Source organism: Anarhichas minor, unplaced genomic scaffold, assembly GCF_050575085.1.
Source record: "Anarhichas minor isolate MPS153535 unplaced genomic scaffold, ASM5057508v1 ptg000010l, whole genome shotgun sequence".
NCBI classification, from domain to species: Eukaryota; Metazoa; Chordata; class Actinopteri; order Perciformes; family Anarhichadidae; genus Anarhichas; species Anarhichas minor.
This window is the reverse complement of record NW_027466456.1, coordinates 18,142,469-18,158,562: the sequence shown is the minus strand read 5'-3', so window position 1 is coordinate 18,158,562 and position 16,094 is coordinate 18,142,469. Positions and strand designations below refer to the sequence as shown.

At 38.8% G+C, this 16,094-nt stretch overlaps 1 pseudogene; it reads left to right on the top strand.

The window, feature by feature from the left end:
• The first annotated feature begins 1,407 nt into the window (after positions 1–1,407).
• LOC142946630 (regulator of G-protein signaling 1-like) lies at positions 1,408–12,304 on the top strand (annotated as a pseudogene).
• Positions 12,305–16,094: the final 3,790 nt, after the last annotated feature.

Below are 16,094 nucleotides of genomic sequence, written 5' to 3'. Positions count from 1 at the left end.
GATGTCTTATTTTTCAACGGCTTTGCCAGATCCTATTCATTTAATTGCTGTCTTCATCTCTCTTTGACCAAGTTAATTATTAAACCTGGTCGGAAATGGCAAGATATTTTCAAGAAGAGAGGATATCTTGGACCTTAGTATGTAGTATGACATTGGAACACAGAGGGTTTTGTGCAGGGACACGTCCGGGTTTATGAACTCTCACTGATGTGTGTTGAGGGAAAATGGGTCCACCAATAAAAACTAAATACAAAACATTTCCACAAATCCCTCCTTGAATGTATTAACAATTACAGACTCGTACCAACATTATTCATGCCTGGATTTAAATTGTGTTCAGTTTGACTAAGCTGAAACACATGTGTTTGTATATGTTTTGGTTACATACAATCCCATTTGTTGTAAAAACTTTGCCTTCCTGTCAGTTCTCGCTGCCTCTTTCTGTCTGTCTGATTGGTCAGTTTCGTGTCAGTGAGCACTCTAGCGCAAAAGAACAACAGCAGGGGGTGGATACACCAGTAATACTGAAAACTTCACTGCTCGCAATCACACTGTTGCCTCCCTGGTGGTGCCGTCGGCATTCACAGCTGCAGCACTGACTCTGGATCTGTAACGTCCCACCATGTGTTGAGGACTTGCAACACTTCCTACAACATGCTTGCAAAGGTAAGACCAATTTAGTTTGGGCAACAGGTGGATAGAATATATATCGTGTTTCTGCTCAAATAAAATACAAGATAAAATGCTTTTAAATACCTGAAACTGTGCATATGCTGACCTCTAGGAGCCTCACCGGTTTATTTACATTAAAACACATTTTAAACTAGTAAATTAATCACAAACCACTGTTCAATGAAATGCATTTTACTCACTATCCTCTCATCTCCTCCACAGTGCCAAAGACATCAAACAAACGTTTTTTTTTGATGTTCTTAATCCAGAAGCATGATCCTCAAGCAGCAGGTCAGAAACAATTAAAAGACTGCTTTTCTCTTGTTTATTTTGTGGATGTTTAAAGTATTTGTTTGTTTTCTTTGGATGCCACATCAAGCTGCTCTTCCGGGAGTTCAGGAGGAGATTTTAAACTCTATCACGAGGATTATTATTAAACTAAACTGCATTCATGTCTGCTGAGGAAAGTACATGCTCCATTGAAACACATTCATGAATTGCAATTCGATCTGGAAGCCGTCTCTTCAGTTATCAATTGATAATTATTGCTTATGATGAATACGACACCGACCTTTCCTTTTAGGCAACATGTAACCCATTTAGAGACATTTATAGGTCATCAATATGTAGTTTCCCTGTAGTTGCTCAGCATCAGTATCCTTCCGTTCACAACACAAATACATGCTGTAAAGCCTGTAGAGGGGATATTATCGTATGGTAGGTTTTGTTGTATAAATGTCAGGTGACGCATGCTAGTGTGATTAGTTTAGTTATTAATCAGTGAATTAGTGCAGTTGGGGATCTGATGAGCTCATTTAGAACTAAAGCATGACCTCTTTACAAAGCTGTCTTGTTGTTGGGTTTTGTATTTGTTTTGGTGGGATGACAGGAAGCCAGCAGGGTTGTTTCTATACCTTTTGCAACAATTACCGTATTAGACCTTACTTACGGAGTACAAACAATAGAAATGGTTTTCTACAAAATTCCCAGTGGGAACACATTGTGCTTTGGATACAAAATATAAAATCCAGATGAAACACATCCTGAACACACTTTGTGAAATTTCCTGTATTGTTTACATAGAAATAGTTGCACGCATTGCATCGTAGTTTCCCTTTAAAACTCCCCACTCAGAAAGTCCGTACAGCCTTATTTAAAGAACCCTCTTTGTCTGTGTCCAGCTGAGGTGAAGAAGTGGAGGAAGTCTTTCAGCCACGTGATGAGCAGTCAAAGTAAGTATTACAATATTGTTTCACAATTAAACTTGTTTAACCTGAACTAGGAACAAGTTTTAACGAGGTTGAGTCTGAATCCAAAGCAAGGCCGAAAGACTTGTCAGATACTAATAACACTGACAATAAGTGTCAGGAAGGTGCTTGACTCATTAGTTATCTTGCAAAACCTGTGTGCTAAAAAAAACAATTAAAACTTAACATATGATCATTCTCATGGTGGCCAGTATTTGTTTTCTCAAAAGTTATGCCTAATCTTTCATGTGTGTTTGTTTGTGACCAGTGTAGATCATGATGTTGAAGGAAAGTTAGGGAAACTTGGCTGGGACACACAAACACGCAAATGAAACACAAATATGCACACACGCACACACATGCGGTCTCCGATGGATTCTCATTCTCTGGGCCCAATCCCAATCTCCACACTCACAGAGGGTTTAGTTCTGTCCCACCGTCAACTCATCAAGTTTTTGAGGGCTCTCTCGCAGACATTTTGAGCCCTCTATGAACACTTTCTGTAACTTCGCATTTCGGCAGACTTTTGCCCAAGGGAAGTACCCACAATTCATAGCAATGTGACGTTAAACACAGGGTTACCAGTGGAAGCATGGAGATGTAAACAAAAAGGACGGCACATGTGTTCTTTAGCCTGGCAAATAATGTTTACTCAGAAACATTAAGTATTAAAGATGGAACATAAAAACACATGAAATCAGAGAAATGGAAGCAGAGATTATACACAGGTTTATTGAAGCTGTTTTGACAAAAACGAGGAAATAGATTATTCGAAATGACCTCTCATCTCGTGAGGAAAGAGCCAGAAAGTCAAAAGTTAAAATAAATACCCACAATTGCACATAATATTTTTGGACGTTGTCATGGTAACGTGATATGTTGACGCAAACTGCTGTCCCATTCGTATTTATACCATTTACATTCTCTCACAATCAACCATTTACCAGGTGACGTCAGTAAGTCCGTGAGGGTTCAGGGTTTAAGGCCTTAGGGGGGACATTGGGATTGGGCCCTGGTTTTCTGCTACGTGTCTCAAGACACTACTCAATGTCACCTCAGGGCATGCTGACCAGTGTAGCGTGTATGTATCTGTGTGTGTGCATAAGTCCACTGAGAATTACACTGTGTGTGTGTGTGTGTGTGTGTACGTGGACACAAGAGGGGAGCAATGGCCTCTCGGGAAGCAGCCGAGTTCTGACCTGCTCTGTTCCATGACCTCATCCCTCCAACAATATCATGTCCTCCTTCATCCGTCAGCTCTCATTTTAGCCTCAGTGGTCTCCTCCATCTGATCTCTTCGTCATGTGTGATTTTGAAGCAGTAGTGCTAAAAGAAGTTAATCAATTTGTAAAAAAAAGTGACTTCGACAAAAAAGACTGAGGTCTATGTGTACTGTGATTTGGAGAACACTTCTTGTCTTATTTTCTTCTCTTCTTCCACTTCTCATCCATCGCTAAGTTTGGCCCAGGAACACACTACAATTCAGCTTCATTTATTTTTAAGTTATCTTGTGTAAATGTACCAATGTCTCAAAATGAGTTTGTTAAGAATTTTCTAACTCTTTTAATATAATATGGCTTTCAATAGTCAATATTGGGTTCAGGCTGGTTTGCGCCATTTTGGCTAGCTATTGTCAAGAGTTGGTAGCAGAACTTGGACCGGTGAACGATTCTGCTGCATCATTCTTCACAAGCCTAGCAACCAAGTATGCCAGATTTAGGTAATCTTGATCGGCTGGGACATATTATGGGCCTTAATACTATTAAAGGAGCATCAATATATTACAACATGTATTGCTGTTAATGATACTTCAATACAGCATTAACCAGCCTTGCTAATATGTGCACTCATGGGTCTGAAAGGTGCATTTGATAATAAAATGAAACATATTTTTTTCTGTCTTTGTTAGCGGGTCGTACGTTCTTCAACAACTTCCTGAGGTCAACGTTCAGCGAGGAGAACATGGACTTCTGGGTCGCCTGCGAAGACTACAAGAAGTCTGAATCCTCCAAAGCTGGCGAGCAGAGCCAAGCAGCTCAACACGTTGACATTGTTTCAAAGCCTGAAACACACTTCAAAGGCATTATTGCAAACCTTATCAACCCTAACCCTATTGCAAACCGTATCAACCCTAACCCTATTGCAAACCGTATCAACCCTAACCCTATTGCAAACCTTATTAATGCACCTGCACATTCTCCTTCAATGAAGCGAGTACTTGAAGCCGAGTGCGACTGCGAAGCTATGAATATGCTCACTCACAACACTACTACAGGCCTATTAACAACCACTCAGGCACTCAGGAAATATGTCGCACTACTCAGTTCAGTCATTTGGGTTTACTTTTAATGAAAATAAAATGGAAAATAAGGCTCAGAAAATGGATATGAAAGGGCATTCTGTTCCACTTCCCACCCAAGCTTGTCCTTTGCCATATGACAATGTTTTTCAGATTTTTACCTCAATTATTTCTGCTATGACACTGGTTAAATGGTAATTTTATGATGTTTTCTTCCATTAAACATAATTACTTTTACTTTTGAAATGTATTAATTGTGTCCTTAATGCTGCTTTACCGAGAAGGCTAACTTCTGCCGTCTTTTTCAAGGCATGTGCTTTGTGCAAGTCTGTGCTCCTGAAACCCAGCCTTTCCTCTTATTCTGTAAAGTCTTTAAGGTAAACTTGAACCAGAGATGAAACCAGGTGGAACGCCTGCCCTACTTGCTTCAACGACGCTCAGGAGATTTACACCTTGATGGAAAGAGACTCCAACAGGAACTTCCTCCAAGCACTTTTGTTGCTTAAACCTAATCAAGTACTTTGTTGGTTTTTTACAAATTCGTACTCATTTTAAACCAAACCTAATATTTTTGTAACGTTTTCGGTTTTGTTTCAATTTACAACGTACACCATGTGGTTCAAACTGTTTAAAACTGTGACTGTCAAAAAAAACTGTGACTTAATTGTATGGGAGCATTGATTTTGTCGCCACCATTTGGCATTTCTGCTTTCACCATCAGCTGTCAAGTGTTTTCACAAATCACAAAGACGAGATAGTAACTGATTCAACGTATGATATTAATACAGATAATGTGAAAGTGTTTGCTAATAGTTTCACTGCATCTTTCACTACAGAAAACAATCTATAGCTACCTCCACTCAGCAGACACACCTTCAAACAACCCTGCTGCCAGTGGAGCCTTGTCAAAGGAACAGTGAGAAGGATTTGTTTGATTTGAGAAATCATTTTTACTCATTATCTTTGAAGTTATATACTAAGTTATTTATAAGAATGACTCAACTTAACTGTAATGGATGAGAACCCAGACAGCTAAATAAAACACGGAGTGATAAACGTTATAAAAGTCAAGCTGACGAACCTATCAGTATTTTACACCAATGTTTTATCATGATGATGATGATCAGTAACCCGGTTTACTACATTCAAAATGAACCATTATATTGTCATGTGAGGTTTAGCTCAAAAGTATTTTGCTAAACCTCGTAAGGTTATCATATTTTACTTACCTGTTAACTTTACATGTTCTTCTTAGTTTCCTACTTACTACTATTACATGTGCGTACAACAGCAGATGGATAATGCTGATGTCTATGTTCTCCTCGCCTCGAGTAGGTAAGGTACTGATCTAAAGGATGCATCTGTATATCCCAAAGTGTAACGCGCTTTAACATTGCAATACTGATTTTCTGTTGTTGAATTGTGACTCATTTGATCGATTTATAAGAGTTCCCCTGTAAGTCAAATGATTTTGTTCAAATGTTTTTGACTGTAATTTGTACTAAATAGTGTGATCACTTTAATTGAAATATTTTGGTGGCCTTGCATACTAAAATGTTTTATCAAAACGTATACCGTGATGATAGAAAACTAGATACTGCATGTAAATATTCATTAAATGATGTCGTTGTCCTATTTATGTCTCACATAAAATGATCTGATGGATGAAAAGAACTTCGTGTGTCGTTAGTCTTGTTTCATTTTGGTTCAACAGTTTGAGTAAACAACCATGCCCGGGACATGGCGAATGTTCTCCGATGTGATTTACCTAAATACAAATCTAAACAGCAGGTTTATAGGCAATCATCAGGGAAGGTCATTGTTCACTGTGAGGTATTCGAAGTGAACTAGCAATACACGCTGATCAAAAGTAATTTTAGGGTTGTGAAAATGGGATTTCTAATTAATGAGCTGAATCGTCATACTTTTGACTAAATAAGAGATTGTTCTTCATTCTATTTTAAGATTTGTTTATCTCGACCTCAAGCTTTACTTCTCGTGATGACAAGATCATTATCTCACTTGTTATGTCGAGATCATGAGACAGTTTTTTTTCTTTCTAGGATGTGAAATAATGTTTTTCATGATATTGACACAACTCAGACTGTCCCATAAAGAAAACACAATCATCTATAATCGGTATTCATAGGGCGGCTTCTCCAATCTCCGGTGGTGATTATGTAATGTCAGCAGATGATATATGATTACCACATCAGAATTTATATCAAATGATCACCAGAAGACAGTTTTATATCATATTACATCACAACTCAAATCAAAAACGTTCTATGGCGATACCTCTTTTTTATTGTAACTTCTGTTTTACCTGACTTGACATCTGACCAAAAAAAAAAACCCCACGTGTAGCAGCTGACTGGTCGGGTCGTTACTCCACAGATCAGTTTTCAGTGTTTTGAACATCTTTTCATCAATCAGTGCCAGACATCCCAGAATGCAAAGCTGAAAGACAAGATCTGAGTCCTCGCAAGACATGTTAAAATCAAGAATTAAACGCTTTCAAAAATAATGTTTACAAAACAGCTATTACAGACATTTAAATCTTAGTGTTAAACTTTCAAAATCTTCTAATTTTGTTTTCATCAACAATGATTGTGATTAGTCCACATAGTTTAGGCTTCAACTGTGCGTATTTGGTTCGATTTACCTCCGCTGTTTACCGTAGCTGTATTCACACTCACAGTCTAACTCCATGCCTATTTAAGGGCAACACATTTGGGACCATGACACATCATACAGTAAATAAGCTTGCTTAAAAACGAATCTTCTGCTAATCTAATTTTAACAGACAGGGAGATGGAAAACATGTCTAAATATTTACTGCCGGTAAATTCTGTCTGCCTGCTTTGCTGCTTAGTAAAAGGCACACAAATGGAATAAAAAGGCAGAAAAGTGCTCGGGTTAATAATTCACCAACGCTCTTACACAGCCGCTTCAAAGTGGTACTCCAGGAGTTTTTCCATGCAGGCCCAAAATGGGTTAGTCTTTCAAAACATTGAAGATTGAAGTGACATTTTTAGTTAAATTTCTCCTGAGAACGAGTCATGCAAACATGAAAAGGTATGAATACATATATCCTCATTACTGTCTGATATAGGCTACTGCTGTGTATCTGATATTGCTCTATATCAGCCTCAGTATGCTTGAATTATGCAGCTAAAACACAGGAGTATAGAAGAAAGTGACAAATCCACTGCGACCGCTGTGCTTGTGTGAATTACTTTCCCTCATCTAAAATGAACAGGAGTGCAGGAGTATTTAGGAGGACTGTGGGAGGCGGCCAGCAGCTAGAATTTAGCCAAAAACATTCCGCTGGCGCTACAAATTTATTCTGTGTATAACTGCCCTCCTTTCCATGAGTTAAATTAACTGCTGCGAGTGGTGAAGCTCATGTGCGTCTCATCTAGTCAGACAACACACACATTTAGCAGCAGTCATTTCACTGCACATTAACTGAATCATCACCTTTTGTTTCTGCCAGCAGGTTGCTAACGGCTTCAAAAGGTGATTCATTTTGTTTTGAATCCTAAACTTCACTATAGTTCGATGACAAAGATAGCTAATTCTACACAATTAAGTGATCACGTTTAGAGCCAACGTGTGTACCTAAGATGGGGGAAAAGCTCTTGTCGCAGGTTGCTTTTTAAGTTAATTTCCAGGTGAGTCATAATTATTTAATTTTTTGCCACACTTTTATTTACTATTTATCGACTCCTATTTCCGACAGCTTTTACTCCAGATATAGGCCTTAATTAAGAGAGGCTTGTCAATGTGCCCGCAAAACCCCACATCCATCTGTTCCTGCATTAAACGTTCAGCCCACACAAATCTGTCAAAGAAATGCACAGGGAGGAACTCTATGTGTGAACTTTTTGATTGTAAATGAACCTAAATGAGTGAGGGGCCTACAGTTGGATCTGTATTTAAGTACGCAAAAGTTGAAAGAAAGTGTCGTCTCAAATCACAATTTTCCTCAAAAAGGTTTTGTATGCAACAGTTTATGAATTGCTTTTTATTGCGAATGTGTAAACGGAATGCAACGTAACATAAAAACGGGGACTTTCTCTGACTTTTTGGTTGCTAACTGTAACTTAGGAAAAATACTGTCTTGGGTGGGTAACAACAGCTAATTCATTCACGCTCGCTAACGCTATGGCAAGCAAAATATGGTAAGGGTGTATGACTAACAATTCCTTTCTACTAACAAAGAGCGATGCAAGGCAGTGGCGGCCAACTATAGCCAACTAAAATAAGCTAAGCTGACCAGCTTGCTGTTACTTAGCTTCGTGTCATCGATCTGGCGTTGCTTTGTAATGTTTGCTGATAAAGTAATTTGCAAATGGCAAGCTAGTTAGTATCACTGAGCCAATAGTCTGAACAAAATATAGGAACATTTCATAAAGTAACGTTATTCGAAATATGATATATGATTGTAGCTTAATGTAATGTCATGTCACAGTTTGGGCCAAGGATCCCAGCACGCATCTATTGCACACACACGCAGACCACTTTACGGCCACAGGTGTCATAACAAAGATTTTCTGAAAGTTAAATATAGCACCTTTAAAAAAGGGACAAATGTTACGACACATATGGAAGCTAAGATTATATAGGTAAGTATGATCAAACTACTTTACAACGAGTTGAAGTCATCAGTACAAAAGGACGTACATCGCAGTAAAGAAGTAAGGATGTCATTTAAATCTCAACTCACCAGCCCCTATATGTACAGAGGGAGAGTTGGAAAACAGAAACATATATTATGTTATAAAGGACTTATCTTTGTGTGCTTTTCTTCGCCTGCAGCTGTTCCACTAACCAGAGTCTGTTCCGGCTCAGGCTCTCAGGCCTGAGCGGCGCTTCATTCAGCGCTAACCTGCTTATCGCTGGATGTTTTCTCCTGCCTTACCAACGGCGAGCAGCTGTGAGGCCTGCTAATTAAAACCTGACAAGAGGATCTGGTGCTCTAATGTGATCATGCATGCAAGGAAGCACGTACACCCCGACCAGTGCACATGCGAAGCCACTTATCTCTACCGCGCGTACACTCAGTAGATACGGCCCTTGGGCTCCAGGCCTAAATCTCTGGTTTATTGTCTTCAGATTCTTTGATAATAAAACGCTGCAGGGCTAAAGTGATCATCTCACTGTGTGTGTGTGTGTGTGTTTTTTTTTTGTTATTGTATTGTCATTGTGTTTATACCGGTGCTAACGTAAGCTGAAATAGCAGGTTTGTGACAGCCTTGTGACATGTTTTGATACTTAATTTTCATTATTAGCTTTTATGGGACATTTATATAACGATATTGGTTTACAATATACAAATTCTGTACCTGTAGGCAAAATCTATTTCACTGTCTGCTGTAATTCTCTTGCTGTTGACAACAACTACACAAATACATGATGTAAAAACGTTTATGCATCATTTTTTATAACTTCACATTTTAATATTGACAATGACAGCCATAAGTGTAGATTACATGGGTGCCTGGGAGCTTGGACGGCCACGGGCAATTGTGAAGAATCCACAGGAAAAAAGTCATAATGTAAGGTGACCATGTCAGGAGGACATTTGTCCAATGAAGATAGATTCTAGAAAATTGGACAAAAAGTAGAGAGGTCAACTGTGAACTATTGAGCCATTGAATAGTCCCTCTAGGGTTAAACTACTTAGTTGTTTCATACAGTGAAATAAAGTTTGCGTCCCTTTGTGAAACAGCTGTCTGACCTATATGCCTCTAAGGAATGCACAACAAATGTGCGTACAATACATTTCAAACCAATGCCATTAACCAGTGTAGGGAGGAATTATAAGTCAACTGAAACCAAGAAGACCCGACAGTGGACGCATGTAGTGAGTAAGCTTCATTGGTGTAGTGGTGTCTGGACTGAATGTACTTTTGTTCAATTGCATCGCTTTCTCTCTTGTTTAAACAGCTTCAAATCCAATCTGGCCTGCATGCATGTAGTATTTTATTCAAACCTGATTTGCTTGAGCTGATTATATTATTTGAGATGGATTTTACATGCAATGGTGATGTTGTGGTTCTTGCTCGGTTTGTAAGCATTAATACATACAGACTGTGGTACAACTCTTAAATATCAATAAATAAGATGGCACAAGCTGGCTAAAATACCAACTTCATTACAACATGTAATTAAAATCACCAATGACAAAAGTAATATGAAGTTTGAAAATTTAGAAATAAGCTTCTTAATCCGTGTAAAGTTTGTACAATACAGACATCGCTCACACAGCAACTTCAACTGATCCTTCTTAACAGTCATATTACCCCCCCCCCAAAAAGAAATGTAAGTGGAAATTCAGGGCTTGGGATCTGTGATTCTGTTCTTTCAGGTTCCTTCCATTGGCAAAATCTGTAGAACTTCGAATGCACACTAAAGTATATAATTATTCATTGCAAGTTATGGCTTAGCTTTTAAAACTTTTAACTTTTTTAACCACATCATCCAGCACGTTGAATAGTATGAAAGACTGTGGGGAACATATAGTGCAGTCTTGGCAATGAATACCTATTCCTATCGTTTGTCCTGCCTGTTTGAGTTAGAGGGAAGACTTTTGCTTTAGCTAACCTGCATTGTTGAGGCAAAACCAAAATAAATGCTACATAAACATAACCCTTGTTCTGACTAATGGAAAGTGGCCTTTCCCTCCAACTTTGCTGCCTTTCATTATATTACCTAAAGCCTGATTAATTTGTCATTTGGTAGTTAACCTCATTGTCATTGGGTGTCTTTTATTCATTTGTTGGCATAGTCATGTATTGAGTTTGCCAGTAGCTTGTTAATTGTAGCAAATAGCAAGTGGCTGAGGCTAACTGACATAATCTCTGCTACTTCTGCAAGAGCTATATGTTCAAAAAAACGATGTGAGGTTCATCTTAATGGAAACTACCAGCACAGACTCTACAAAGACAAATATGTTTCACAACGTTTTCAAAGGAGAGCGAAATAATGACTTTAAGAAAGACATGCAAGGTAATGACACAAGCTCCTACACGAGTCTGTTGAGTGAGTGCTTTATAGAGCGGAAGCTTGATTAGATGATGACGTGCAGCTGAGCAGGCAGTCAGCAGGTCAGCAGGGTGATTAGCTGATAAGGAGCAGGTGTGAAGGCCAGAGAGGGTGGCTCGTGAACGTGTCAGAGATGACTGGATCTAGAGAATAAAAGAACCGCTTCACAGCTGTGGGAATGCACCTGGTAGTGAAGGAGTAAACGGGTTGGGCTGTGTTGTGCACCCTCCTCTAGAAACATCCCTCGCCATGGATACAAAAGGGACACTTTGCCCACTTAGATGTTGAGATAATCTGCCGTTTCCCTGTAAATGCACAAAACAAATCAGCGGCAAGATGGAATTCTTCATCCTCCAAGATGAGTTGTGTTTAGTTCTACCTAAGTGCGGTATGTAGATCAACACCAGCGTGGACTCACTGTTAGAGGGTATCGAGTTCATGTCCACTCCTCACCATCTGGGTTGAGTTAATGGATCAAATACTTTACACAAGCATGCAAACGGGGGTAGATGGGCCCGAATTCAAGGAGGACATTTTGACGTGAAAAGCACAGGTGTAAATAATAAAGTCAATGAAGGTTGACTTCCATTTAGTTGCTTTAAATATTGCGCATGCTGGCTTACAGTTAGTAGGCTTGTTTTGAGCTGCGCCTCGCCTGGAAAGTGGACGAGAACAGGCGGCAGCAGCAAGTGGTGTTGGGAAACAAAACTGAGGTCAAGTCTGACAGTTTTCAGCCGCCTTCAAAGAATACATAGCAAGTAAAAGAAACGGCTACATCCCGTTAGAGCCGATCCGTAGGCTACTTTCAGTTTGCAGACCTTGTCTGGATTTTACTCATGTTTTTAAATATATATTTATGTGGAAACGTAACAAAAAGCCAATGTTTACTTTTAGTTTCCCACTGGACACTATCGGTGGTCTCCTGAAATAAAATTCTGGCTGTGTTTATCTGAACCATCAACCCTGCCTCCCACTCGCCCTGTGTGGACTATGTTGCTCTTAATTCTAGGTGGTGGCTCTGACCGTTGAATAATGACGCGGGTGGGTTTACCTTGGAGTTAGTTGAAAACTCGGTGCATCGGTATCAGATGCTGTGGAGAACTGATTTGGATGTGACACCAGATTTTTCTTGCTCCTAAATATAATCTCTCTCTCACTTATTCAGCAAAATCCCCTTTTCATTTTTACAAAGGGAAGTCGGTGTCCATTTTTTGTCGTCGGTCACTCGGCAACAGATTTCTCAAGCCCTGAAGCCATTAGAACTTTTTGCCTCAATGTTGCTGTCGTTCAAGAGGAACTCTGTGAACAATCAGCTTCCCATGTGTTTACCGATCCTGCTACACCCACGGATCTGCCTGTTAATGACGCCAGAGTAAACATAAACAGCGCAGTATAGTTTTATGGTTTATTAGTTTTATCCATCAACACAGACTATTTCAGACCCTGGAGGACTACAAATTAGTTTTTCCCATGACTAAATGCCAATATGTGTGACTCAGTTTCTACGTAGGTCTCTCCAATAGGTTGAAGCTGATTCTCAAAAAACAGATGACCATAGTAAACCCACATTCAGATATGACGTGGTTTATTATCACAAGTCTGAATCTTGTTTTTGCTACAGTTAAATATGTCTGCAAGTCTGTTTGTGCTTCGAGGGCTATTGATTACTACAGGAAAAGCAGAAGAAATGATTAATTGTGTGGAAACTTTATCAGGCAATCCTGTCAGTGTAATTCTTCATCTTCTGGCACATTTGGAGGAAAATCAGGTCATATCGGGGTGAAACTTAAGATTCTTAGGTTGTAATCAGAGTAATACAGTCTAAGCATTTGCTGTTAGTGTTTTTTATCTGCTTGAATCTCAATTAGTTATATTGGTTCAGGTTTCAAGAACAGACATTTTTGGGGGAAATATTTACACCTTTTGGCATGACAAAATTCCAGCTCTGGCCTGTAATGTGACCAGGTATTTAAAAAGCAGTGAGTTCAACAAAACATTAGTCAGGAATTTCACTACTTCCTTTTGGGACCAAAGTCATCTGACCTTTTCCATCTATTTCTCAGAAGTGTGGTAGTAACGGATGCTTCCATGCGAGCCTCTGACAGTGTTTGTGTTGGCAGAACAATTCCTCAGCCGCATCTGCTTCCGCTCTGATTTTTACTCGTCTCTGGCGGTTTTCTTTTGTTGAGGCATATACTACACATGCTGCTTTTATCTTTAAAACAATGACCTTACTCCTAGGAGGAATTAGAAAAAACAGGGAACAAATTTTTTAAAATATCTAAGAGCTATTATCCTGAGAGTTTGAAGGATTTTTCCCTTTTTGTTTTCAGTCCCGTTTGTTTGATAGTTACAAAGATAATTCCAGAACTACTCAACAGACTTCCTTGAAAGTTTGTAAAATGTAAGGCCTCGGCCCATCAAACGTTTTGCAAACAGATTACCCCAACTCCTTTTTACAAATATTATTACATTTTTACAAGATTTGACACATATGGATGTACCTTCAAAATTGGTGAGCGAGTGTGATGGGTCATATCACTCCACTATAGCAGCTCTGGGGGGGGCTGCTGGTGGGATCCTTGGGGTGTATTGTGAAGCTTCCATGTATTACAACCTCCTGGTGAAAAGGGGCAGCTGGAGACACCATGTGTCATGACAGTTGTATTGTGTTAGAGGTGTTAAAGATTGAGTGTTTAGGATTTAGCAGCATCTAACAGTGAGGTTGCAGATTGCAACCAACGGAATACCCCTCCGCTCTCCTCACCTTGTTCAAGCGTTTCTGAAAATTACGGTAAAAAATACACAGTATGCAAGTTTGACAGTCCCTCTCTGGAGCCAGTATTTGGTTGGTCCATTCTGGGCTACTGTAGAAACACGGCAGACTCTGGGAAGATGACCCGTTCCCTAGATATGCAGGGCTGATTCTAAGCAAACAAAAACACGATTCTTCGTTTTTGAGTTGATTTTACATTAATGAAAACATAGTTATGAATGTTTCTGTAGATCTCCCTAAATGTTTGTTAGAGCTCAATGCGTTTTGTGAGTTACACTGAATGTAAACCGAACAGAAAACTCCACATGGCACCACTTTTGATATTTTTCATTATTAAATTACTTGATTGTGGCATCTGCATTGTTCTCCATTTTACTCCAAATACGTTCTAGTTTTTCATTGCAGTTTTAAAGACTCAATCATCACGTGCTTTCTATGTACACACATTAGGAATAGGGATCTAATGAAGAAAAACAAAAGTCAGGTGTTTCCTCTTTTATGACAGTGAAAAGATTCTGGGAAAAGTCCTTGCCTGTTCTCCATTCATATAATCATGGGTTCCATTGTTGTATTTAAGAATAACTTAGACACAATTGGTTGTAAATAGTTGATATTTACACGTAAAAATAAATACATCTTCAGGAATTGTATGCACATATATATTTTTATATGATAGACTCCAGAAATGACATACAAGACTACATCAAATGATGCATACTCAGCACTGTTAAAGTCCTTATTGATTTTTCTGTGGGGTGATTGTTGACGTTTATGACACTTAGGGTTATGACACCAGAATGGCTAATCTGTGCCATAATGGACCCTTGCCAAATGCTGTTGAAAATTTAAATAAATCTCTCAGATTTTTTTTTTTTGATTTATTTGTTGTTCCAATGACCTTTTGTTAGAAGACATGCAACCTTCTCAGCTTGGATTAGTGTGGGATTATTTGCATGACGGGGAACAATAAGGACTTATAAAATGCTGAATATCTAGATAGCAATATTATTACGTTGGTTAATACATCTGCTTTTGTTAAATATAAAAAAGCATTAAAGAGTAAATATAATCACACTTAACGATCGTTGCAGTCAACTGAAGTATACATTTTGGACCCTCAAACATTGCACACCAACACCAAATTCACCATCGCATCCACCTATGCCTCAGCATAGTGTAAGTTATGTGAACCAATGTTTGTACAGCATGTAGTGAATAATAACTTGTGGTTGAAAGTGTTTACCCGAACAATAAAAGAAAAGTGCATATAATGTCAGATTTATCAACTGTGACTATTTTGTATCTACTCATCTGATTGCAGTGCTATTTCCTTAAATTCCCTTTATGACTTCAAACTGAAATTTGAGGTTGCATGGTTTGTAACTCAAAGACCACCTTAAAAGGATTCTCAATCACCAGCATTTGCATTGTTTAGTGCTGCAAACCTGCAAGATCTGCCCCTCAGGTTTTACACTGGTGTATAACATCTGGACCTTTTTTAGACTCTGAATGCTTACATAAAACTTTGGTAACATCACATGGGAAAAAGACCTTTCTCTGTTAAAACCGCTGCTCTGTTCACTTCTCTTTTTTTTCACATTCCCTCCTACTTGATTTTCCCAACTTAGCAATATGCAGTTTAATGGTAGCCAAGGAGCTCGACCACTGAACTAGCCAGCACTATTCTCAAGGATGGCTCTCACAGGATTCATCGATACCAAAAGGGGAGTTTGTTGAAATGACTAACTATATGAGTGTTGGAGACAAAGGAGAGTTATGTGGTAACTATTACTCGTGCATTGATACTAGAAGAGAATCCACTTTGTTACATTGAATGAAGTAATTGATTAAAAACAGTCAATTGTGTAACTGCCATTCTATTTAGAGTTCCCCAATAATCTTCTCTCATAGGCAGAAACTGTTATAGGTCATATCCTTTTCAGCCACTCAATATCTTTGAGGCTTCTTGGGAAAAACACAAAGTACTTAAAAGTCACTTTACGATTATATACGATGTTTATGTCTGCAGCGAAAGGACTGGGTTATG